The 26312-nt window shown below is 42.5% G+C and overlaps 1 protein-coding gene and 1 long non-coding RNA gene across 16 annotated transcripts in view; one reads left to right on the forward strand and one right to left on the reverse strand.

Moving 5' to 3' along the window:
* The window catches only part of LOC144773261 (uncharacterized), a 7170044-nt gene that overhangs the window by 4182785 nt on the left and 2960947 nt on the right, over nt 1-26312 (forward strand). The gene's annotated exons all lie outside the window — the stretch shown is intronic.
* On the reverse strand, nt 660-23441 carry LOC144773264 (uncharacterized). Of its 2 annotated transcripts, XR_013599945.1 has the most exons (5): nt 23200-23441; nt 22604-22666; nt 22394-22446; nt 1628-2295; nt 660-1062 (listed from the first exon to the last, which is right to left on the reverse strand). It is a non-coding gene; the product is annotated as an uncharacterized LOC144773264 (long non-coding RNA). The 2 variants fall into 2 exon arrangements; XR_013599944.1 differs by having other exon boundaries at nt 660-2295.

Genomic DNA, 26312 nt, shown 5'->3' on the forward strand with positions numbered 1-26312 from the left:
GTTTGGTCCCTTTTTAATTGGAGTCTGCTGCTTATCCTTAACTTTGCTAGCTCCTTCTGGAAAGAAGAAGCTCCTTCCGCTAAAGGGGTCTCTGGTGTTGTATTAGAAACTACACTGCTCAATGAGGATGTGGAAACACTTCCCAAGGAAGATGTTTCATCATTGCTTTCCTTCTCCTCTCTTGGTCTCTTTTTGTCATCGTTAGTCTGTAGATTATCGAATTTTTTGGCAAAAGTGTAAACTCGCCCATCTCGGTAGTCCCTATCGTCTCTTCTAAACTTTTTCAGTGTTTTGTCTTTAAGGTAGATTTGATAGTCGTCCATCACCTGTTTCAAAATGGCAAAATTTTTGGTGATTATCCATAGCATGAATCTAATTTTCAAGGTTTCCTATCTCCTCTTGTAACTTCTCACCCTTATCCCTAGCATAGCGAATTAAAATCTGCATCATAACTTGTGATGCATTTTCAAGGTTCGATTCCCAATCTTTTAGGAGGTCGTCTTGTAAATCTTCAAAGGTTGGAAAAATTAATATTCTCAGCCCACTGGGTACTTTTTAGTTCGTTAAATATTGTTGCAAAGTTACCCCATCCCACCAACGGGATAATTCTTGTTTCTTTAGCCTCTCCAATCTTAAAAACAATGTTTTCAGACTGGACGTGGCTACTGGTTGTTGAGCGCCTGATGGCTTGCTTGCGCTAACATTAAAGAGGTTGAGGGCCATTTCCTCTCTTCCATCCTGAAAACGTGCGATTTTCTATTCTAAAAGGTAATTCAGTGATTTGTGATGGGTGCTAAACAGTCAATTTACAAACATAGGCAACCAAAAAGAACAGGACAACCTGACCAGGGTTCAGCACAACCAAAACATTAGTCCAAGTCAAAGTGATATTGGTGCAGCACACTTCCCGTGGAAGGCGCACACTTCCCGTGGAAGGCGCACCCATTAAGGAATTACACAGATGCTTTTAGTCAAAGAGTTTTTTCTTCTTTATTTAGGTAATTTTACCCAATACACATACACAGCCAACGCATTTCGTTACTTGTTGTAACTTCGTCAGGGCTGAAAACAAACATGACAAGATACAAATTACATTCAAAACTTCACAAACGGAAATTATATGCAAAAAAAAAACTGTGAAAGACATAAGACGGAAGACATGACAGGCGTATATTTAAAAAATATGTTGCAATCACAAAACATATAAAATCACAATTCGAGCTCACAAACATCAATTTTTAACCAAAAATAAATGAATACAGGCATGACACATTATGCCTATTCATCCAATTAAACATAAATATCGTTAAAAAAGTATTTTCTTATATATACAGTTCTATATTACAAACCATGCATAACACGAGCATCTAAGGGTATGAAGATATAAGTATTGATGACACAGGAGGAAAAGAAAGAGAGAAAGAAGAAAAGGGTCTATAAGTTACAGGCCCAAGGATAACAGCTGATAATGCCTTGCAACCAAATCTTAATAACACTGACCAGAACTGTGTGGGTATCCACTACATCTACACATCTGATGCACGCCCAAACATAGGGAACAAGGGGGATAGGAGTGGAAAAAGGGTGGTGTCATGACTACATTCTAACAATATAAATGACCACTCACCATGTGTCTACTATTTTGGTTCAAACTAAGAGCCAGTTGTAGTTGAAAAACGGACGTGATATATGAAATCGCAATTCCACAAATCTGGGAAATGCTGTAAAAAGAAAAACAAAAAAAGAATAAAGATATTGCAACAACCATATTTGTAAATTAGGTCCCACCATCAGGCATATTGAGTCCAGAGAGAGATAACAATTTATGTTCAAGTAATGGTAACGGGTTATCTCAGCACGAAAACAGCGAGTTGGCCAAACACTGTCACAACCAATCAGAACATGGAAAACCATAATACAGGCCACTCACCCTGTGCTCTCTTGCAGAAGTTAAGCGAGAGAACTGATCGTCTAAGCGACACAGTAACATGAAAAAACTTCACAGGTCCACAAGTTATAGGAGACACTACAATAGAAATGCCAAAAAATAAATAGCGTATGTTAGAATCCACGACCTAAGCATATGTGCTAGGCAAATCTAAGAACTACAAAAAACAACAATATAAAAGAAGATCAGCAGCTCATTATCTTAATCGATCCTGACACGAATATAGTTGTTTGTGGGAGACCACTTACCAGATGCTCTACTTGATAAGAATAAATCAGAGCGCTGATAATGATGGGTGTGATCTTGGAAGGAGAAAACTCAGTCCACTATCAAGACTGAAAGAAGCACTGAAATCAAAAAATTAAAAATGCAAGAAGAGAAACATTAAAGCCAATACAATACATGGCAGGCTAAGCTCTTGGCTGTGACCACAATGTAAAACACGTACTATTAAGTAAATAGTCAATTAGTAAGCGGGCCATATTATAATCTTGTGGTTGCAACTATTATCTAAAACACAAAAAAGGCCAGCTGGATCGGCGTACCATTTCAACAAACTGTTTTAACGTGTAGATTTCAAATGCACAAGTTACTAGATGTCTAGAGCATAAAGGCCTCAATGAATGGGTCATAAAAATAGCAATGGCATGATGCTTTACCTGAGACAGAAGAACTCTCCTGAATCAAATAGTAAAAAGTGACCTCTGCGAGATATGTATCACCTCCTATTTTGAAAAGAAATGCTTAATGCCAGGCGACAAAAACGCCAAAACAGAGTGTCACAATAGAAAATGAAAAGCCCCCAATGTCTTACCTGGCCCTTCCAATATTTGCCAAGATAATTGATTGCGAAGTGAAGTCTTTGATTTGTATGTATTGCCTCCTATATATAAAAGAGGATGCTGCAGGGGAAAAAGAAGCCCCATAAAAATGGCATCTGAAATTCATATGCCATGATGATAACATTACTACCCAAAATTAATCTGTATTTATAATAGAAGCAGGCAACATGCATTGCTAATACCAAATATTACGCGGTTGAAAGAAAACACAGCTGCAAGTTAGTGGTGCAATGAAAATTTTAAATAGACACCTCTACCCGAGATTACTTCAGTCTTAGTGAGCCCCCCACTTTAAACTAGCACTAACCGTGGCCTGCGTCTAAATCCAAACAGCAGCCACGCGGACCTTTAAAGTTCTGTTAGGGCCATAAGAATACATATAGATGTCAAGAAGGCAACCCGATATATATCGGCAAGTTCGTATACCGGGAAAACGGTATTTACACATTTACCCATTTACAAGAAAAACACTGGATTGAAGTGTGCATACTGTCCGTGCACAACATACAATACCAAATTGCCATAAACGCTACTTAAAAATAATGCAATAGCCCCAGTCCGAGGTAATTGCATGTAGTGTGCCACTCACAGGGGAGAGCATACAAGCCTTAAATAAAAGGCATAAAATCACAGGATGCCGTAAGGGAAATTATTGCGGCAATATATAATACAAACATCCTTTTCTTGTATGCAAAGGCAAACAACCGTGGTCCCCAAGGCTATCCTTATGGCAGTACTTAAATTTAAAAACACTGGGAGTTACGAAAAGTTACAAACCGGATGACACCACACTCTAAATTAGACATTACTCGAGCGCAAGCAGCGGTGTGCACATAGAACTTACCCTGGTCAATAATAGCGACCTCCCGGCATGGTAACACGGGTTGGTGGATCCAAACAAAAAACAGAATGCAACACACCTGTTTTTTAAAGGCCATTTTTCTCCTGCGTCGACGTACAACTCCGTAGGCGGAAGTGACAAGACAGAATGTGACGGTAAACACGAATGAAGAAAAAAAACGAAGGAAACAGAATATTAAAAAAAGAGAAACAAAAAACATGTTGACAATTCCCCATACATTAAGCCCTTGAAATCCCATTTGGCAGAGGGTTGAATGCCTAAAACCGATCTGTGAAAAGTCCTTTCCTAAAAGTACAGTAAGTATATGGGGAAAGTACTAGAAACATCACGTATACATAAAGAAGCGCATATTGGAAAGGCGCATTCTGGGCGGTAGCAACAATTGTGCCAGTGGTATAAGGGGTGCCTTTGTGGTACCACCTGATTTGCCACTGGTTTGGCAGGTGACACAGGAGCGACAAAACTCCTTGGCATCTTCTGACATGTGTGGCCAGTGAAAGTGAGGGACAAGCCTGTCCCAAGTCTTGTTCTAACCAAGATGTCCTGCTAGAGGAATATCATGGGCTAAGGTAAGAAGGAAGCCCCTGAATGCCAGAGGTATGACCAACCTCCTAGAAGCACCAGGCTTGGGGTCTCTAGCCTCTGAATAAAGGAGTCCTTCATCCCAATACACTCTATGGGTACCTGTAGCATTCCCAGCAGCCTCAGCAGCAGCTTGCTGTCTGAGGGGCTCAAGAGAGGGGCAGTCCAGCTGCGCCTGCCTCAGATCTGCCCTTGAAGGTCCCCCTGACCCAAGAAACTCAACCTGATCAGGCTCAAGCTCTTCTAGGACAGTTCCTCCTTCGGTCTCACTATCAGCTTCCTCGGAAGGCTGATCCTTATTCTGAGGCAGGGGGGAAGGCACTGCCTTAACCCTACTGCTCTTTCTCTTGGTAGGCAACTGGGCCATAGTTTCAGGATCCAGGGCCTGTTCAGCTTTGCAGTTGTTGGCCTGTGACCTGGTCACAGCAAGGACATGTGCTAATATACCTAGCATTTCTGCATGAGTCATATACTCCACTTCAGACCAGACTGAAGATTCCAGATCATTGCCAAGCAGACATTCTACAGGGAGGTCTGAACTAACAACAACTCTTTTGAGGCCAGTTAACCCTCCCCAGGAGAAATTAACAATTGCCATACTATGGGTGGTTGTGACATTGCTTTCATTGGTCACTAGGTAATTGTCACCTAGTATTATCTGACCAGGGTCCACAAAGTTAGGCGTCACCATGGTAACACTGGCACATGTGTCCCTCTAGGCCTGAGCCACTTTGTTCTTGATTAAAGGTGTATGTCTGTACTTGCCCAACTTATTGAGACTCACAGTACAGGACATAGCCATGTCCACATCACAGACAAGAACAGCGTGAGTTGGTATTCTGACTAGGCCAGAATTCATCTCAGTACCCAGGGTTAACCCCACTATAGCCTTGAGAACCACCACTATTAACTGTACTAGGGCGTGCAGGTACCTTAGGGGCAATAGTGGTTGGAGCTGTCTCCTTTTTGATGCAATCACTAGTCCAGTGAGAATTAACCTGACAAGTTTTGCACCAGGGTTTCTTTGGGCCTTCCTTTTTCTTAGATTGTTGGGAACCCCACCATTAGAAGCTTTTTGGGGACCTTGAGAAGACTTCTGGTCTTTTGCTTTCTCCCCATCCTTTTGGTCTTGCTTCTTCTGATCACCACCTTGGTTCTGGACCTTCTGCCTCACCATGGTTCTGACACATTTGTCTGCCTTCTTTCCCAATTCTTGGGGAGAGGTCAGATCAGAGTCAATCAGGTGTTGGTGCAATATCCCTTTATTTAAAAAAGGAAGCAAATCCGAGGCCGCCAACTATCGACCTATTTCTTTATTGGACGCCTCAGTAAAGGTTATGAGCAGAATTCTGCTCATAAGGCTAGAAACTTGGGCCGAAGACATGAATATTTTAACCAAGGTACAATATGGATTTAGGAAAGGCATGGGCACTTTAGAGCAATGTGTAAACCTGGACCTTTTAATCAACAAATACACAGTAGCCAAAAAGGGCAATTTATTTTTATGTTTTGCTGACTGGAGCAGCGCATTCGACTTAGTCGATCATGGTATTCTTTGGCAGGTTTTACTGGAGTTAGGAGCACCGTCAGAAATAGTCCATTTTTTGGCAAGGCTCTACGAGAAACTTTCTTGTAAAGTCCGATACGGTACCCTTGGTGAATGTACACCATTTTTTTAAGTGTCAAGGGGCATCCGGCAAGGATGCGTATTAGCCCCTCTTTTATTTTCTCTTTTTATTAATTGTGTTGATCGCACCTTAGCCAATATACCGGCAGACGCTCCGCTGATTGGTGGCAATCCTGTCACAATCCTATTATATGCGGATGACGCTGTCCTTTTATCTCGCACCCAGATAGGCTTACAGCGTCTCATTAACAGTTTTATGCTGTTTATCAAAAACAGGAGACTCTGTGTCAACAAATCAAAGACCTTTGTTATGCTGTGTGGTCAGTCAGCTAATAAACTGAAGTCTAGTTTTTATTTAGACAATGACAAAATGCTCCAAGTCAAATCATTTTGTTACTTAGGTATCACCTATGCTAATGATGGATCTTGGAAATCCGAGCCTGATAATATCAGGATGAAAATGTTGCGAACTACAAGCAGCGTATTTCGCTTTGCTTCTAAACTCGGATCAAGACGTATCCGAGATATGATCAATATATATAACATACGCTGTGTTCCTTCTGTATTGTACGGGGCGGGTGTGTGGGGCCACATAGATGGCACTCTTTTACAAAAAAAAGAAAATAAGTTTTTAAAAAGAGTGTTGTGCGTCCCCCATTCTGCTTCTGTTCAATTAATCCATGATGAGGTTGGGGTCGAGTTCATTTCTGACTTAGCAGCCGTTCGCCCACTTTTATTGTGGCGTTCTATTTGGGCCAAGCCAGAGACTCGATTCACTCAAGAAATTATTCTTGATTGTATAGGCTTGGACTTCTCATCACGCATCCTTTGGTTGAAATAAATCCACTTTTGGTATAAAACGATCTTCGACATCGATGTTTTCCTTGACCCCGAATTAGTGGTTGACATACCCAAAAAAGAAATTAAACAAACTTTTCTAAAGTATAAAAAGAAAGGGCGCGATGAGGTGTCTGGCAAGTTGGCTACTGTGAAATTCTACAAGGAACTCAGTTTACCATCAGGGTTCCAAGCCTATCTTTCAGTGGTCAACCGCCCATCTCATCAATTTGTCCTAACTCGTGTTAGGTTGGGTATCGCACACCACCTTGTTGCATTTCCAGTACAGAAACTTAAATCAGAAACTCCCTGCCCATGTGACAACATTTCACGCCAGAGCTGCTGCCATTTTCTACTCTTTTTTTAAAATTTTACCATTTTTTAAGAATTAGGTACTTAAAACCTATTTTTATTAAATACAACATACGGTCTTTTAAGAATGCCCTTGTATTATTATCAGCACTTGAGAATGAGGATATTTGTTTTTTTACTGCTACTTTTATTCTGAAATGTACAGCTGCCAGGAAATGTATTGTATTGTCATAATTCTTATATGTTCCTGTCTGTACTTTTATGCTTTTATACACTGTATGCTACAAATAACCATGTAAATTGCTCTTTTTACTCTGGGCCTGACTCAAACTGTATAGCTGCCAGGAAGAGTATCTTCTGTGATAACTATTTTTTGGCCTTGTTTTCATAGTTATACTCCCTTGCCTCCTAGCCCCCAACGTTTAATGCTTAATTTTTACTTTATGTATTTATTGCACCCGAAGTCATTTCATTTTATTTGGAAAAGTACAGCTGCCAGGAAGTGTTTAGAGCTGCTATATTTTACACCGTCCTGTCTGTACTTATTTTGTTTTAAGTCTATTTTGATATCTATAACGTTTCTTGTCCGTGGCTTGGATTCCGTCCTAAATGTACAGCTGCCAGGATATGTACCACATGTGATGATTATTAACTTTTGTTACACGTGAATCCCTGCGCTTTTTAGTCTATTATCATATTTATAAATATGAATTAATATCTAGATTTGTTATTATGTCCTCTCCCCATATTTCTGGAGTTCTTTTGTACAACTTAGCCTTCTTATAATAATTTTAATGTAATGAATTGTTATATACGTTTTGCTTGTATGATTTGTACTTACAAATCGAATAAAAGCTTTGAAATTGAACTGGTTCTGGCAATTATTGAGAATCTGTTCTCTCATAATCAAACTATACAATCCTATATAGTCTTTGACCTTACTGTCCAGTAACCAGCCTTCCAGAGCCTTAGTGGCACAATCTACAAAGTCAGTCCAGTCCTGAGTCTGTGTCTTCTGGGTGTCTCTGAACAGCAACCTATACTGTTCAGTGGTTAAGCCAAACCCATCTATCAGACCACTCTTCAGGACATTGTAGTTGTTAGCATCCTCATCACTAACTGTGAGGAGCTTGTCTCTACCTTTTTCTGAAAAGGAGAGCCATAAGATTGCTGCCCACTGAATTTGGGGTACCTGCTGTACTTTGCAGGCCCTCTCCAAATCAGTTATCCACTTGTGGATGTCATCTCCACTCTGGTAGAGAGGGACAATCTTACTTAGGTTTCTATGGTCATTTGATCTTTCCCTATTTCTAGGTATGTTGCTGCCACCAGTGGAATCTAATCCACTTAACTTTTGCTCTCTAGCCAGGGTCTCTTTGGCAAGGGCAATTTCTTGCCTCTTGATCCTAAGCTTGACTTCCCTCATCCTAGCCTTATGCTCTCTTCTCTGATGGGAAGTCATTCTCCCCATTGCTGAGGTGTCTGACCCTATTGAGTCACCAGAGTGGTGGGAGTCACTGGAAAGTGATCTCCTCCTTCTGTGCTCAGTTTTAGGCCTACTTGGGGGCCTGGATGGGATTCTCTCCTGTCCAGCCCCAAATAGTCCTAGGTTGACCTGGTTCAGTTCTCCAACTTGGACCTGATCATCATCCTCCTCATCATCCGAACCCACTGGATAGTCATCCTGGGAATCCTCTGTTGAGGGATGGCCCCCCTTCCACTTCCTGTCTGATCTGGGGTTGCTGCCTTTTCTACATCATACTCCACTAACAGATCTATCAGGTGTGACAGGGTTTGACTTAGTCCTTGTCTCAGTCTCCTGAGTGAACATAAACTTCTAAGCTCATTAAAAGTAAATGTGTCATAGTTAGAAGGGACCCTAGGAGGGTCCACCTCAGGGGAGAGACACACTAGGCTCTCCTCTCACAGACATTTTCTAGTGAGGTGTGGTGTGTGCACCTACCTACACTAAGTGTTACCTTCTAAAACCTCTCTAGGAGTTGTAGTCAGGGTGTGCTAAGCCCTTTCCTCTACAACAACTAAGTTCAGTAGAACTTAAGTATTATAAGACTTGATTTATATGTACCTCTAGGTACCTTAATGTGATCTTTCAAATTATATCTTAAGATTATATGGTAAAACAACAGCAAGTTCTTATCCCATCCGCTGCACACCAATGTGAGAAGTTAGGCTGGTATATGATGTCCACTATTCTAGTGGGCACCTTGCACCAGTCTAAACGACCCTTATGGTGGGGGTTGTAAAGTCAACCTTATAGACCTGCTATCCTAGTGGTAGCTTGGACCAGCAGTCTTAGGCTAAAACTTCAGAGAGCATATGAAGCCAGCTGTTTTACCATATATAATCCCTTGAATACCAAATGAAAGGACACCACACAAGGTATATATCAAATATTTATGTATATTTATTTCTAACACAACCCCTCTGAACTCTTTATGAGGTCAGAGATCGAAATACATCACAAGTTACTCATTCAGAAGCAAGATGGCGGCCGCTACTGCAGCTGTGTGAGGAGCTGCCTGCGTTCTGCCTGGTGATCGATCCAGCTTGGCGTAACCCGTGATGTTTGCTACAGTTTGAGGCTGTCAGGTGTTTATCGAGGTTGAGGTCGAAGCTCCGAAGAGAAAGAAGAGAAAGACCGGCTTGCTCTCACTAGAGCCGTTGAACTGCTGGGCCATCGAACTGTGTTGGGCTTTTCTCCCGCCGGACGGGGGATCCAGGTGCTTGTGTATTCACAGCGATTTTGCCTCACCGTGTCCCATTACAATTGAGAAGCCGGCTGCAACGTGGTGTGCAAGGACGCGGCTTTCGGGCGTTTCTGTCAGCGAGGCTTTATATTCTCAAAAGCCCTCGTGTGCTTTTATTACCTCGGCTGCTACATTTGTTGCAACTTGATCTCTGGCACCGTGACTGAAACTTTGACTCTGGGCTGGATTTAAAAGCGCTTTCACGTAGGAAGGTAATGCTGGCGTTTTGGTTGCTGTATGGAGATTGAGGGCGCGATTAAAGGCGTTTTCTGCTGATGCTGACCAGGCGACCGAATTCCTAAGCCCCTGTTATTATTAATTGATATTGTAGCAGTTTTCTGAGCCTCTTTTGCTACGCTTGGATTTACAAAAGCCTCAGCCGGTGAGTGGATACTTTTTTTACTGAGCTTGCTACTACGTGGAGCTTGAACTTTTTTTTTTTTTTTGCAGTTGGCAAAAATTGACAAGGAGATAAGTGCCTTAATTGAATGAATAAACCTTTTTTCCTCATTCTTTGATTTACAAACTCGAGACATATTATTTGGGAGATTAAACATGGCTCCCAAAACCAGAGTAACAAAAAAAATACTACCAATTTGACAAGTTCTGTAAATTCTGTAAATTCTGCAAATACCACCTCGGGGTTGGCTGAGAAATCAATGACAGCCACAGTAGTAGAGCTAGATAACCGCAATTTACAAAATAATGGTGTTACTAAAGAACCCATTATACCTGATTTATTAAAAAAAAAGGCTATAACCAATCCTAATAAAAATGCTACAAATGAATTAACCCCCTCTAAGGCTCTGGCACATCCTAGCTCTAAAAAAAATGACATAAGCCTACCAGCTGAACCTTCTGCTGCTCCAGTCTCAGATGAAGAAAGAGCTGGAACCAGAGGGGGAGTGAATGATGATGATGTAATATCTGAACTTTGCCTCGCTGTGGAGGGAACTAGAGTCTCACCTAGGCTGACTGAGCAACAAGAACAACAAGATGCAGAATCTATAGAATCAGGGGGTCAATTTTTTTCAATGTCTGATTTATCAGTTACATCGGAAGGAGATCTTGAAGAGGTGCTGCTAACCGAGGGGCGCTCTCATGAAAAAGACTGGGCGGATGATTGTAATCGAATCTCAGAGGATGATATGCTTGGCCCTGATTTTGTAATAAATGAAGGAATATCAAACACTGTACGCAAGGTCATAGAGGGGAAATCTAATGAGAAAATCAGTGCCATCAGTGCCATGAATCAACCTCAATGGGATGGGGCCGCTGCAAACAATGAAACTGATCTTGAAACTCCAGAGTTATTTGAGGAAACTGAGGAGGTTACACTAAAATCAATATATAAGTTACAGGCTTCAATGTATCGTATGATTATGACTCATAGAGAGGAAACAAAGGCTGAGGGTCTTCGGACTCAGGGAGCCGTACGTAAACTCCAGAATGTTGTTCGACGTTTGTCCAAGTCTGGCACGGATACCAATTTGAGAGTGCAAGAGACTGAAACACGTATATCTGTGGTAGAGGATGAGTTAACGCTACAAGAGAACTCAATTAAGGACTTGGACAGTACTAGGCAAGATGTGGACTGGAAACTAACTGATTTAGAGAATCGTGCACGGCGTAACAATTTACGTATTTTGGGAATTGGGGAAAAATCAGAAGGGAAGGATGTTCGCCGATTTGTAGTAGAGATGCTTTCAGATGCCTTTCAGGAACTTACTGGCTGGGACTGGGATAAAGAAATTATAAGAGCCCATCGATTCCCATTTGTTCAAAAACCGGATCAGGAGGGGAGGAAGAAATATCCAAGAGCTATCCTCATCTGTGTGCAGAACTATCTTCTCCGAGAGATTTTATATGATTTGGCAAGGCCATCCAAACCTAGAAAAGGCTTGGGGCATGAATTCTTCGTTAGACCAGATTTCTGTGCTGCAACGATTCAACAACGCTGGAGACTCAAACAGCTTATGGCACCAATGCAAGCCAAGGGGGGTCAAACCTTCTTATTGAATCCAGCTAAGCTGAAAGTTGTGCATAAGGGAAGAACCTTATTTTTTGTTTCAGAGATAAAAGCACAACAATACCTAGAAACTATGCAATGATCCTTATAGGGTGGAGGTTATGGTTAATAATGTATCTAGTTTGAATGGGCTGACCCCCTAGCAGTGCCTTATGCTACTTTTCTTTGTCTTCATATCTTTAGATGCACTGTATTCTTTTTTTTGCCAGGCTGGTCAGACCCGGGCGGAACTCACTGTGCTTACTCACATACCATCAATGAGGGCAATAGCCCTTACGCTTCTGGTGGGGGGGTGTTGGGGGAAGGGAAGGGTGGGAGGGAAGAGTGGGGGTTGTGGGTGGGAAGAAACTTTTTTTTTTTTGGGGTGCAAGGTCATACAGCTGGAAGATGTATGTGTTTTTTGTTTAAGATCCATTTATGGTAGATACCGAATTTTGGCAATTGCTGCTCATGTATTTTTGTCTAGGAAAGCTTATTTAAAAACACTGTATAATGGCTAAATTTTCAATATACTCTATCAATGTATGTGGTTTGAACGATAAAAGAAAAAGAGGCATAATGGCTCAGATGTTAAAAACTATGCGGGTGGATGTAGTATGCATTCAGGAAACTCATATTGCCTGGTCTAGCAGAGGGAACTTAAGAGATCTTGGTTTGGAACTGGTAGGGTGCTCTCGCCAGAATTCTACTACAAGAGGAGTCGCAATTCTTAAGAGACATGGAATGGGGGAAGTAAAGAGAGTTAAGGAAGATTTATCTGGACGTTGGGTGATTGCTGAACTTAAATATGGAGGACTGATTATTACTATATGCTCAATGTATGCATCTATATTGGATGACTCCGCTGCGCTTGACCTTCTAAGTGTAGAACTGCCACAATGGCCTCCCAATATTATATTCTGTGGAGACTTTAATCTACATTTGGAAGAAACATTTGATATTCATAGTAGTACTCCATATAAGGGTAGGAAGAAGAAGGTATTTGCAGCACTTAAAGGGATTATTCAAGAGTATAGACTAACCGATGTAGGGTATGAGAAAAGAGCAGGGATGTCTGGGTATACTTTTTTTTCGGCACCACACCAAAGATTTTTTAGATTAGATTACTTTTTTGTATTTAAGGGACTATACAATGACTTAGTGCAAGTGGATTATGAGGTTCTTCCGAAAATTATCTCAGATCATAATCCCTTAAATTTGAACTGAACACTGCTAACCCCATTCGTTCATGGTCTTTTGACCGCAAATTACTGTATGACCCATCTTATATTGACCATATGAATATTTGGATCACGGAATTTTTTTCTAATAATAAAGGTACTGCATCTCCTGAAATAGTTTGGGATGCTTTTAAATGTGGGGTTCGGGGTGAAACACTGAGTTACTCAATAAATAAACAAAAGGAAGCTAGGTTCCAAGAAAACTTTGAAATTAAAAATCTTAGATCTCTAGAGGTTCAACTTATGCAAGCATGCAATCAAGGATTACCTACTGAAACTGTTAAAAAGAAATTAACAACTTTGAAAGTCAAGATTTACCAATGATTTGCTACAAAGCTTGCGCAACAAGTCTCTGCCTTCAGGACAGAGTTATATGAAGTTGGAGAAAACTCTGGCAAATTATTGGCAAAGAGGGCGAGACAAAAGGCAGCCTTTGCTAGTATCAATAATATAAAAAATCATATAGGGACGACCGTTAGTAAAATGGATGACATTCTTAAGGTATTTAGTGATTTCTATTCTAAGCTATATGCTGACGATGATCGTCCTGATTGCTCAGATCAGATTAATCTCTTTCTTGACTCAGCTCCGAATCCTACTTTATCTAATGAAGAGAAGGAGAAAATAGACTTACCATTCACATGGGAGGAGATTGAACTCTCTCTAATGTCGCTAGCTTCAGGAAAAGCTGCAGGACCCGACGCTATTCCTTTAGAATTTTATAAATTCTTTAGGAATGCTTTAAAAGTAGAACTAATGGATTTATGTCTGAAGGCACAGCAAGGTAACGCCCCTCAATCATGGCATGACTCTATTATTACGGTGTTTCTTAAAAAAGGCAAGCCTCCGTTATTACCCTCATCCTTTCGCCCTATCTCACTTATAAATACTGATAGCAAAATCTTTTCCAAAATTTTAGCGGTAAGACTATCTAACATCATCTCCCCTTTAGTTTCTAAGTATCAACATGGTTTTATCCCAGCTAGAGACACTGCCGATCACATTAGACGTGTGATTTCCTTTTTGGATTGGTCCCAAGCAACTCGGTTTAATATTGGACTTGTATTTTTAGATGCTGAGAAAGCTTTTGACCGGGTTGCTTGGGGCTACCTTTGGGATATTTTGCTTAGAAAGGGATTAGGACAGGGTATCATAAAAGCCTTAAAAACTTTGTATATTTCACCTAGAGCGTACATTCGTATCAATGGGCAATTATCGTCACCTTTATCAATCACTAGGGGTACTCGTCAGGGATGCCCCTGTTCTCCCCTACTTTTTGCTTTTTATATTGACCCTTTAATTAACCGTTTTTTTTAGAAGCTAACATTAAACCCATACATTTAGCTAATATTAATTATCGAGTTCTTGCCTACGCCGACGACATTGTGATCACTACTACGGACGTTCAAACCGCTCTACCTATTATCAATGAGATTGCTAAACAGTTTTTTTTTTTTTTCGGGCTATAAATTAAATCTGGAAAAGACTCAAATTCTCTGCTCAGGAGAAAATCCACCTTTAAACATTTCTCTCACCTCAGAAGTCATATATTTAGGAATCAAAATTTCTTTACCTATAGAAAAAATACCAGAACGCAACCTAAATCCTATAGTAGCCCAAATCAATACCTCATTACACCGCCTTGATCATCTACGTTTATCTCTCTTTGGTAGACTTAACATTTTAAAAATGTTGGTTCTACCTAAGGTTCTATATTTATTTCGTACAATACCTCTGGATTTTCAATTACTTTCTTTTAGAAATTTAGAGAGAACTATATTTCGATTTCTTTGGGGCTACAAACGCCATAGGAAAGCTGCGAAGAAAATGATTCTTAGCAGTGATTGTGGCGGTTGGGATGTTCCTTATTTTCTTTTCTATTATTTCTCTGCCGTTTTACAATACATTGGTCCCCTAATTATGGGAGATAGAGTCGAACTTCTAGATTGCCAGACTCCATCAATCTATCAAATGATCTTGGGTGAGAAAATGAAGGGCAGCTTTCTGAGAGTCGTAGAACCTAGCTATTATAAAAAAACTAAATATAAAACCCTGAAATCAGCTTTCCGAGTCTGGCAAAAAATTCGAAGACATATAAAATTAAGGAAATTAAATTTCTATACTCCCCTTATGTCAAAGGATTTACTTCCAGAAACTTTTCACGATTTAACCATGTATAGATGGCAGCAGAAAGGAATAAGGTACCTGGGTGATTTATTTTTTAATGGTCAAATCGTTTCTTTTTTGGATTTAACAACTAATTTTTCGGTGGGAAGAAATGATTTTTTTAAATATCTACAACGTCGTAGCTTTTTACAGAATCATCCTTTAATTCCTCCAGTTAAAACTCCACTGCTAGAGCTACTACAAAAAAAAACCTGTATAGGAGCAATTTATTTAAGTTTAATGCAGGAATATGGGGATGATCTGGGTCAATGCCAGCTGAAATGGGCTAACACTTTAGGCATACCGGATGTTGATATTTTATTGTCAATTAAAATGGCTGCAGAGTGTCTTATAACTGGGATGATGAAATCCCTACACTTCATGTGCATCCATAATTTGTATTACACTCCAAGTAAAGTTGTTAAATGGAGTACGACGGTAGGCACGACTTGCAGTCGGTGTGGAGTATACGCAGCCGATGAATTACACATGTTTTTTTCTTGCTCTAAACTGTCATCATTGTATCAACAAATTGAAACTTTTATATCTATTATTTTGAAATGTGACATTAAGTTAACTTCCGAATTAGTATTGCTTGGTATAGATCATACTGCTACTAGGCCCAGGTCAATTTCTTATTTTCTTTTTCTATGCATGGCTGCAATCAGATCCTGTATTACCAAAGAATGGATTAGTCAGGATCCCCCCACGTTTTTCATGTGGCGGGAAAAATTATTGTTTATGTATAACATGGAATCTGCTATATATAAGTTAAAGGGGGTTAAAAAAAGAATTATGGGGGAAAAAATCTGGGCACCAATTGCCGAGTGGATTTAATTTCCTTTGTTTTCTGTTTTAAATTTTTTTCATTATGCATTTTGCAAAAAAAAAAAAGAAGAAAAAAGTTTTGCTACATAGATTTCCTGACTTCAGAATATATTGTGTTATTTTGCTTACCATGTTTTGCTGTATTTCCTTGCAATAAAACAATAAAACTTAAAAAAAAAAAAAAAAAAAAAAAAACAAGTTACTCATTCAGCATACTTTACTCAACAAGCCTTGGCAACCGCAACCCATGCAAGAATGGAAGATTTGCTTCAGGTCAGACCAGCAAGGTCTGGGGAGCTTCTCTTTTGGGGGGAAGCAGGAGCAAGCCCAGAGCAACCAGGCAAGCATTAGAAATTCAAAGGATCATCTTCAGAGGGCTCACTAGCCAATGGGCTAGCAACCGGGAAGATGCGACAAGCTGAAATGCAGGAGCAGGCCCTACGCGGCACTCATGGAGTGAGGAGGGCTGAGCTCTGGTGCAGATGATGCTCGGGTCTGGGGCTTCTCGTGCCCCAATGCACAACTGCAAGTTACCTCAGGAGTCGATGCAGTTAGCAATTTGCAGGATGTCCAGGGAGTCTGGTCCCACATCCCTTGTGTCCGCCATGGGTCTCAGCTTTGCTGTGAATGTGGGTCGGAGTCTTAGAAGTCTGGAAGTCCAGTTCTGAGTAGCTGAGTTGTCGGGTTCCGTCGGGAACATCGACAAAGCAAACTGGCAAGTTACTGGTGGTGCCTGTTTGAACGGGGTGGTCACTCCTTGACCACAAGGGAGATATCTTCAGTCTTCTTGTCAGCATAGAATGTCGAAGTCCAAGAGTTCCATTTCAGAGTTTCGTTCCAGGATAATCTAATGTCTCTAGACACAGCTCCTATCTTTATACTCAACTAAGGGGCTGGATTACCTGCTAGGTCCCTCCTATGGGTGGACCCTGAGAAGGGGGTGGTTACACCCCTTTCTCTTTGTTCAGTTGCGCTCAAGAGCTGGGGCTGGAGTGCCCCAGCAACTGGTTTGAACCGAGCTATGCATGGAGCACCTTGTGTGCCCCAGGCAATGTCTCATTTTGCAGCCCTCCCTGCCCCAATACACTAAAAGCCTGTCTGAGGAGGTGCTAGCAACTCTCAAGGCAGGAAACCTATTGTCCAGGCCTCCCCTGCCAGAGTTTCGTCCACCAGCAGGAGGTCAGACTAGTGTCTGTGGCAGCAGCATACATTTTGTGATGTTGAGGCTCTGTTTAACTTTAACCGGGTAAAGCAGTAACAACATGTCTTCTCCCTCTAGAAGGGTGGAATGCTACCCCCGCTGCCAGAATTGGCGGGGGGGGGGGTAGTATTCCAAAGTGTTTGACACCTTACACAACATGTTTTGATAAAGCCAACCCAAACCTAGCATTAACTGCGAGGATTATAATGCACTTAAGAGTATATGGTATGGCTATATCATAGAACAGCTATAAGGACATGGTTCCGAAAGCTGCAGAAGGGCTCAGCTCATGCTAGAGCACCCTCTCACATAAAACCAATCACTCTGCCTCCAGGATTGTCAAGGCCTGCCATAGGAGTGACTTATAGGTTACTATGTGTCTATATATAAGGTAGATATAGATATACAATATCTAAGTAAGGGGTGATTACACCACCTTACCCAAGCTGAGTGATCAGCCTGTGGTGTCAGTTTGGATGGCCAGCCAGGGATGGCATAATACATGCTTCAACCCCTGGTAGGCATTGGATGCACCTATGCCCTGGGTACCTTTGGTACACTATACAGGCGCTCACAAAGGTGACTCAATACCCAATCAGGTATGCACCTAAAGTACATGGTATCAATTTAGAGAGAGAACAGCTGGGCTGTGGGTCTGATTAGCAGACCCACAGCCCCACTAAAGTCGAAAAACCAGTAAATCACAGCAAAAAGTGGTGGTGACCATAGGAAGCAGACCCTACTCTCCTATATATTTTACCTCTGGATATATCCTGTCTCTCTCTTGGGGCTGGAAATCTGAGGTAGGATAGCTCTGCTGGGGAATATGATGTCAGGGCTGGCGACTTATTGGCTGAGTTTTTGGATCAAACAATAATGAGGTCTGGCTACCAAATAAGATGTTTCCCTCTGGGATTTTCTATGCAGTTTTTCTCTATGGTACTGCTGTGGTCATTCTGTTACCGTGAGACTTCCACCATGATGACGGGGAAGATACAAGCATGTGAATCTATGAAAGATAATACTGGAGAACCATAGTGTATAGGTAAGTAACTAGTTTTTCTGATGAATACTTCTGCCTGTGGATTTCTCACCTTTTGAATACCCGCTGCACCAGCATTCCGCGGGAAATTCTTTCCTGTCAGTTCCCTTTTTTTCCACGCCGTTGACGCCAACGGATTTTCTGGGCTCTCCATTTTCATTGAGAGAAAACATTATATCCTTGTTTTTGTTTCTTTAGGAAATGGCTACTTCGAGGAAAACAGGTTTTAAACCGTGTAGGAAATGTGGCGGGCACATGTCCATTTCGGACCCCCACGAAGATTGCCTTTGGTGCCTTTCCTCGGACCACAATGTCGAGGAGTGCAGAAGCTGTAAGAAAATGAACCCGAAAGCAATCAAGGATTGGGAAGCCAAGTTATGTATGGCCAAAGCTAAAAAGGAGAAGAGAGGAAGGAAAAGGGCGAAGACTTCGTCTTCGCACACGTCGAGGTCGAAAAAACATAAGAGGTCCAAGAAGAGACACGCTTCACAACATCGCTCTTCAAAGTCAAGAGTACCGATACCGAAGACGAGGTCGTGGTCGAGGTCAGTGACTCCAGTTGAACAATCTCGAAGAAAGAATTATATTTCTGCTTCGCCTTCTCCTAATGTGACGCCGGTATCATCTCCGAAGCTGGTGGCGTCTCCAGCTTCTGATGTCTCTTCTCATCATGATGATTCTCCGGCTCCAGCGGCTTTGCCGACTCCGGGTGAGTCCTCTCCAGTCCATGAGACTTCACCTGTGCGGGTGTCAACCCCGGCTCTGCAAGCTCCAGTTCAGCCTCAGGTCACACCCCATCAGGAAGGTGCAGATCCTTACCCTTCTTTTCCTGCTCCTGGGGCTGATTCATCGCATTTTTTAAATGCTATCTTTGGCATGTTTGCTAGAGCCTCGACTCCATCCGGCGTGCCTTCGGGCCCGGTGGGTCCGTTGGATTTTAACCTGGGAGTACCTCAATACTATCCCCAGGCTCCTTTTATGCCATTTATGCCGTCGACTCCGGCTTGGCATTTCCCGGCACCGAGGACCTCCACTCCGGCTCCGCGGACATCATCTGCGGTTGGGTCGGCTCCGCAGCGAGATCGGTCGACGTCAAGGAACAAAGCTTAGGCTCCTCCAGCTACGTCGCTGTTGTGTTCTCCGACATTGCATACGACTCTACCGACACCGTTGCCTAAACATTGCTCCAGGAGAGAGGCACAAAGGTTACTTGAGGAGGAGGAGTGTCTGCATGAGCAGGAGGAAGGTGAATTATAGAATCTGTGGATGAATTTGAAGGCCTTTAGGATGCAAGTGGCCTTGACACTTCCCCTGAATATAACCTGACTTGTGCTTCTGGTGATATAATTCAAGACATGGCACCTTACCATGTGGTGATAAGGAAGGCGACTGATTTGTTGGTTCTTAAACTTCCGACTGCGACGGTCAAGTCCAACATTCTAACAAGAGGTTTTGAATAATCCTTCTTCTTCCTCTGAACCTCTGCTTCCTTTTACAGAAGCTTTAACAGAGCCAGTTTTGGAGGTTTGGCAGAAACCTTTGTCTGCTCTGGCTGTATCTAGATCAATATCAAGGAGGTACAGGCCTGCACCTAGTGGTCCAGTGTTCTTGTCGCCTCACCCAACACCTGAGAGTCTGGTTATACAAGCATCTTGCTCGAAGCAGTCTTCCAGTGCGTTCGCAACCATTTTGGGTGACAGGGATGCAAAGAAAATGGAGCAAGTAGCAAAAAAGGTGTTGTCTTCTGCCTGTATGGCTTTAAAATCTACAAATGCGACTTGCCTTTTAGGTAGATGCATCCATGCATTAATGGACTCTGTTGTTCAGTTGGCTCCCAAGTTACCTGAGGAAGATCGTGCCAACTTCTTGGAGGTCCTTTCTGACTCACAAGCTGCAGTACGCCAAGTAATTCAATCAGGCATGGATACTGCTGACTCTGTGGCAAGTATTATGGGTTCATCGGTAGCAACTAGGAGGCAAGCTTGGCTCCGTTCTTCGGGCTTTTCTGCTGATGTTCAAGCCACGCTGTTAGATCTTCCATTTGATGGCTCAAGACTCTATGGTTCAAAGGCAGACTCTGCCTTAGAGCGTTTTAAAGAGCAGAGCTACTGCAAGATCTTTAGGCCTCCAGGTGCAGTCTAGAGGCTATGGTTATAAAAGATATCGAAAATTTGAAAGATCTGCTTCCTTTCGTGGACGACAGCAGTCCCAGCAGAGTCAACAACAGCAAAATCCTTTGTACAAGTCATACAGGTCTTTCTTTATCTCCCCTCCCACCACTGTTGGTGCAACAGGAAAGCAGCTCTAGATTCCCCATCTTCAGACCCTCCATGATTTTGCGATTTCACGGTTTGCCGCGAAATCGGCACTTTTGTAAAAATGCAGCGATTTTACAAAAGGGCCCGCAAATCTGCACTTTTGTAAAAATGCCGCGATTTTTAAAATAGTGCCAGCGAAATCCACTTGTCCATTGCTGCATCCATGCTGCCTGTGATTTTGGACCCTTTCCATGAACATGGTTGCTTCTTTTTCTTTAAATAATACATCTGGCCCCCCCTAGATTTAATCTGCGGGTAAAGATAAGGGGTGGGCATAGTTCGCGAAGTAGCGCTACGCTTAGCTATGCAAAGTGCACTTCCCACTACGCAAGCTACGCGTACCACTACGCAAACTGTGTAGTAGCATGTTCGCACTGTGCAAGATGTCGTTTTCAATGATTGCACAGTGCAGACAAGCATCCGGCGCTGTGCAATCTTTGAAAACGGCATCTTGCGCAGTGCGAGCTGTGCTTTTCTGCCGCACGAGTAGATTTTTACTCGAGGTGCAGCTTTCTCAAATCAGACTGATAGTTTCTCATCACGAGCATGCCTGACTACTCGCAATGAGAAACCGGACCTCCCCGCGTTGAGAATCTCGACGGGAGGTTTATTTTCCATGCTCGTGTTCCGCAACTTGATGTTGCTGATCGCGAACAAAGAAAAAGTCTCGCGAGGATGTCATTTTGCTTGCTCGCGGTCATCAACTTAACGTTGAGGACCGCGAGCAAGCAAAAAATGACCACTGCACTACGCTACACTACGCTGCGCATGTTTGTACTGTGCTACCTGCAGTTCGCGTAGTGTGAAGTTGCACAAACTTCGCAAACTACGCGAGCGTAGCATAGTGGTTTGCCCAGGGTTAGTAAAGATGTATTCTTTTTTTAGAATTCACAGACTTTTCCAAGAGAACTGGTGGAAAAGTGTGGTGTATTCCCAATTATGCTAAATACACAATTAACAAAGGGTCCAAGGGGAGAAGAGATTAAAGACCAAGTAGTATCATATCCCCCAACCACAGTATGCCAAAACAAAAGTACAAACTACTGGTCAGATTGAATTCAGCCAAAAACAAGATCCGTAGCAGTTGAACATGTGTTGTAACTGCTGAACGTGTGTTATATAGAAAAAAGAAAAGGAACCCATCAGACCACCAAATGGCGGATCATCATCATCTGGGATTTATAAGGCTGGTATCTGATAGGCATCTCACATGATATTATCGTGAGCTGTCCTAACGCAAAACCACCAGTGATGGAACAGGCCATGAATATGTATTCTGTGGTGCTGAAAAAATAATAGTTTGCAGTGTTATAATAAGTGTGAAAGTGGATCATAAGTGCAGGTCTAAAATTGACTATTATGACACCAAGAGTAAATTTATTAAAGGATTATCCTAATGCCAAAGTTAAAAACTGCGTGTTTATTTATTTATTTTATTTATTTTATTTTGGGATTTATAGAGCGCGTAGCTACCCTAGGGCATCCCAGCGCTAGTGACCATAACTCCAGCAAGGTGGGGAAACAGGGGAGAGGTAATCAGGGGAAATTTAGGGGAAGAGCCAGGTTTTTAGTCGCTTCCTGAACCTGAGGTGGTTGTGTTCTTGCCTCAGAGAGAGTGGGAGGGAGTTCCACAATCTGGGGGCGTGTTGATAGTTTGACAAAAATAACTATCGTCGGTTGACTAGGAAGGTCGACATGTTTCAGCCAATAAAGGTCGAAAGATAGACCAATGGCTTTCTTCAGGACCAAGGACAACACTACTGCAAAAAGTGACAAGAAAATGTTAAACAAAATAATATAATACGTCCTACCATATGTTTGATTCCAATGTGTAGGATGAATGTCTTTAGAAATGGATTCTTTCCTGAAAAATTAAAACATATACACACGGACAGCAGGTCAAACAAAACTACAAATACAAATATGTTGGCCGCATGTATTATTTAAATTTTTATTTTAATAATCTCAGAAGTATTCACTTAAACAAATACAAGAACTCGAGGTATCCTAATTAAACTCACCCAATGTTCTTTGGGAGTAAACCTCACCTATCCTGGCAACCGCTCAGGTGATGAGGCCCCGCTCTGTAAATGGCAAAGGACAATACATTATCCCTCCATTACTTATCACTAATTAAAACCATGGTACTACCAGTAGCACAGAAAGATGGCAGTCTGTAGCAGGCTCTCACAAACAATCTAATGCGTCAGAAACTCCTTTGCACACTTTATTAGTCAAGTGTGATAGGAAGTTAAATATGAAATAATCAATTTTTGTGTAAAAAGTAAAAGCAGAGGTATGGTGGTGGACCCCCTGGGATTGGTAATGCCCTAAGAGGTTAGTAAACCCCTAGGCCTAGACAATTAGTTGTAATGATTCAGCGTTACGGTATTTATTGCAGCATTCAGAGACCATCCTGTGTTGTAATAGAAATGGCCAATAGCTGCCGACTTTGGCTTTGAATGTAGCAGCGTGAACAATGTAAAAGCCGGGCCAACCGAAACATCCAGGTTAACCAAAGCATCCAGGTTAGTAGTAACCGCTCAATCCTGTAACTCCAAATAGGAGAAGCAAGACGTTCTGCCCAAATATTCACCGGCGCGCATCACCGTCCTACCTGTCCGTCGGTACCCCAAGCTACTCCTGAGCTGAGGGGGAGGTACCAGACGGAACAGGAAGGACGAATAAATACACGCCTACAGAAAAATGATTAGCGGACCAGAAAGAAAATGAACTAGCAACAGGAAACACATCATGGACGCTTCCTGTTGCATTCGCACATGCGCCGTATATGCGGCTGATCCAAGAAAAGAAAAGAAGAACCTCCTATGTCTACGCCGTAGCAATGCGGACCAAAGAGAGAGGGAACCGCAAGAGGTAATTGCAGAACAAATGCGCATGCCCACAGGTGAATGCATAACCGGTGCACGCTATTGGTTTATCGGCATCAGAAAGAGGAATATGGTTTAAGTGCAATATCATGCGCCTTATCAATGCGGACCTAAAAGGAAACCGCAGAGAGATGTTTTTGGAACTAATGCGCATGCTCACAAGTGTATACATGAACCGCGCACGTTATTGGTTCAGCAGCATCAAGTCCATCCGCGACTGGTCCTCAGGGCACCTAACTTGAATTAAGAACGGACCCAATGAGCGGACAAATTTAGGAAGTGATAAACAGAGAAGTATAATTTATTAACACAATGTCATGCGTGATAATAATGCAAACCTAAAAGGAAACCGCAAAGATATTGTTAAAGCAGGTACGCGTGCTCACACATGTATGTATGCATGGTACCCTGTAATACTTCACCAGCATCAAGTCCGTAGTGCATCAAACAAAGGGCGCAAACGGACACAGTCAGAGGCCAAAAAAATAAATAAATAAAAGACATAAAAATGTAGTCCGCTAAATAAGATGTGATAGACCACCTATAACCTCAAAGTGCCAGTCACATGCCCCAAGTAGGGTAATCCAAGAACAGAAACTCACTCCATTGTTTCGTGTCACACAAGCTACAAAAAAGAATCACATATTTATTTATTTATTTATTAAAGTTTTGTATAGCGCTAGCTAGACCCGGAGGTATCAGAGCGCTTCACAGCATGTACCAGTTATATGCAAACAATATCTGGACGGAAAAAAAAGGAACAAAGAAGAAAATACTGACAATGCATCTTTGGTTAAGTAAATCAGCTTCAGAATGTCAACAGTACCGGAGCGTGATTCCCGGAGTAGGGAAATCAATATAAGCCTTCTTCTGTCCATTCTAGGTTCATCTTGACGGTCGAGAGCGCTCTAGGAAGAGGGCTTTTAGAAGTATCTTGAATTTCGGGAAGGAAGGGGTCAGTCTGATGTGGGGAGGGATGGAGTTGCAAATTTTGGGTGCATTGCCCGCGAAGGATTTCATTCTGGTTTTTTGTTTCCGAGCTCTTGTGGGATGAGTAGAAGCGTGTTGGAGCTTCTTAGGTTTCTGGACTGACCGGCCCTTTTGAGTTTGGCGGCCAGATATTCCGGTTTGGCTGTGTGCAGGGCTTTATGGGTGAGACAGGCTGTGCGAAAGCTGGCTCGTTGGTCAATAGGAAGCCACTTCAGTTCCCTAAGTGCCGGAGAGATGTGCTCAAACTTTTTTGTTCCTGTGACCATTCGTGCTGCTGCATTGAGGGTCGTGGACAGGGGACCTAAGTGAGAACTTGCTGAACCAGTCAAGGTTGCGATTCCGTAATCGATTCTGGAAAGCACCAACGCCTGTGTGGCCTGTTTGAGATCTTTGGGAGGTAGGAATGGTTTTATTCTGTACAGTAGCTTCAGGTTTAGGAATGCGGATTTTGCGGCTTTTGAGATGTGTTTTTTCATGTCCAGTTTGGAGTCGAGGGTGATCCCTAGGGATTTCACAGAGTTCGTTGGCGTGAGAGCCCCATTGAGGACGTCTAAGGCTTTGAGCCATTCTTCGATTTGCGGGTTTTTGTCTCTGTTTGAGATGAGAAGAACTTCTGTTTTCTCTTGGTTGAGCTTGAGGTGGTTCATTGAGAGCCATTGCTGGACCTCTTTGAGTGTGGCGTTTAGTCTGTGGATGTCTTCAATCGAAGTAGTTTCCAGGTAGAGTTGTGTATCGTCTGCGTATAGGTGGAAGGGAATGTTGGATTTCCTTAGAAGTGTGGTCAGGGGTTCCATATATACGTTGAAGAGTTGAGGAGAGAGAACTGATCCTTGAGGGACTCCTCTACTGACTGGCTGGGGGTCGGACTCGAAGTCGTTGATTTTTATTCTTTGTGAGCTGTTGTGGAAGAAGGAGGAGAACCATTTAAGTACCGTCCTTTCGATACCCGCTCGCTCTTGGAGGGCTTTGAGGAGCAGGGAGTGGTCAACTGTATCGAATGCGGCTGATAGGTCAAGTAGGATGAGAAGGCTGCATTGGTCCGAGTCGAGGGACATGTGAAGATCGTCTAGGACGTTTAAGATTGCGGTTTCGGTGCTGCATCCCTTTCTGAATCCAGATTGGTGAGGGTCAAGTAGATTGATGTTCTCTAGGTGTCGGGTTAGCTGAGGGAGAACACATCGTTCGAGAATTTTAGATAGGAGCGGAAGGTTGGACACCGGTCTGAAGTTGTTCATGTCCTCAATGTCCAGACCAGGTTTTTTTAGTAGCGGCGTGACTTGGCCTACTTTGAGGCAGTCAGGAATGAGTCCCGAACTCAGTGAACTATTGATTATCTTGCACCAGATTGGGGCTAGGGTAAGCTTCAAGTCTTTCATCAGGTTCGAGGAGAGCTGGTCTAGGGAGTGGGATGAGGGTTTGGCGGTGGCTATCAGCTTGATTATCTCAACTTCCTGGATGGGGCGGAATGAGGACCAAAGCGTGGGAGGATTCACTGGAGGATTGCTTAATGATGCTAGTGTCGAGGTCCCCGAGAGAGAGGCAGGGACCGTGCTGAGAGCCCGATCAATTTTGGCGATTTTATCATTGAAAAAGCTAGCAAAGTTGTTACACAGCGCTTTTGACGCCGTCATGTTGGAAGTTGCCGGATTGGATGTTTGGGTCCTAATGATATTAAAGAGTTCGTTGGGGCGGTTTTTAGCTTTGTTTAGGGCCAGGCTGAAGAATGATGAGTTTTTGTTCATGATGTGCTTATTATAGTTTCTGCGTGTTGCCTTCAGTTGATCGCGATGGAGGGAGGAGGGATTATTCCTCCAGGTTCTCTCAACAGTTCTGAGGTGTCTTCTTTCCT

The sequence above is a fragment of the Lissotriton helveticus genome, chromosome 8 (assembly GCF_964261635.1).
Source record: "Lissotriton helveticus chromosome 8, aLisHel1.1, whole genome shotgun sequence".
Lineage (NCBI taxonomy): Eukaryota > Metazoa > Chordata > Amphibia > Caudata > Salamandridae > Lissotriton > Lissotriton helveticus.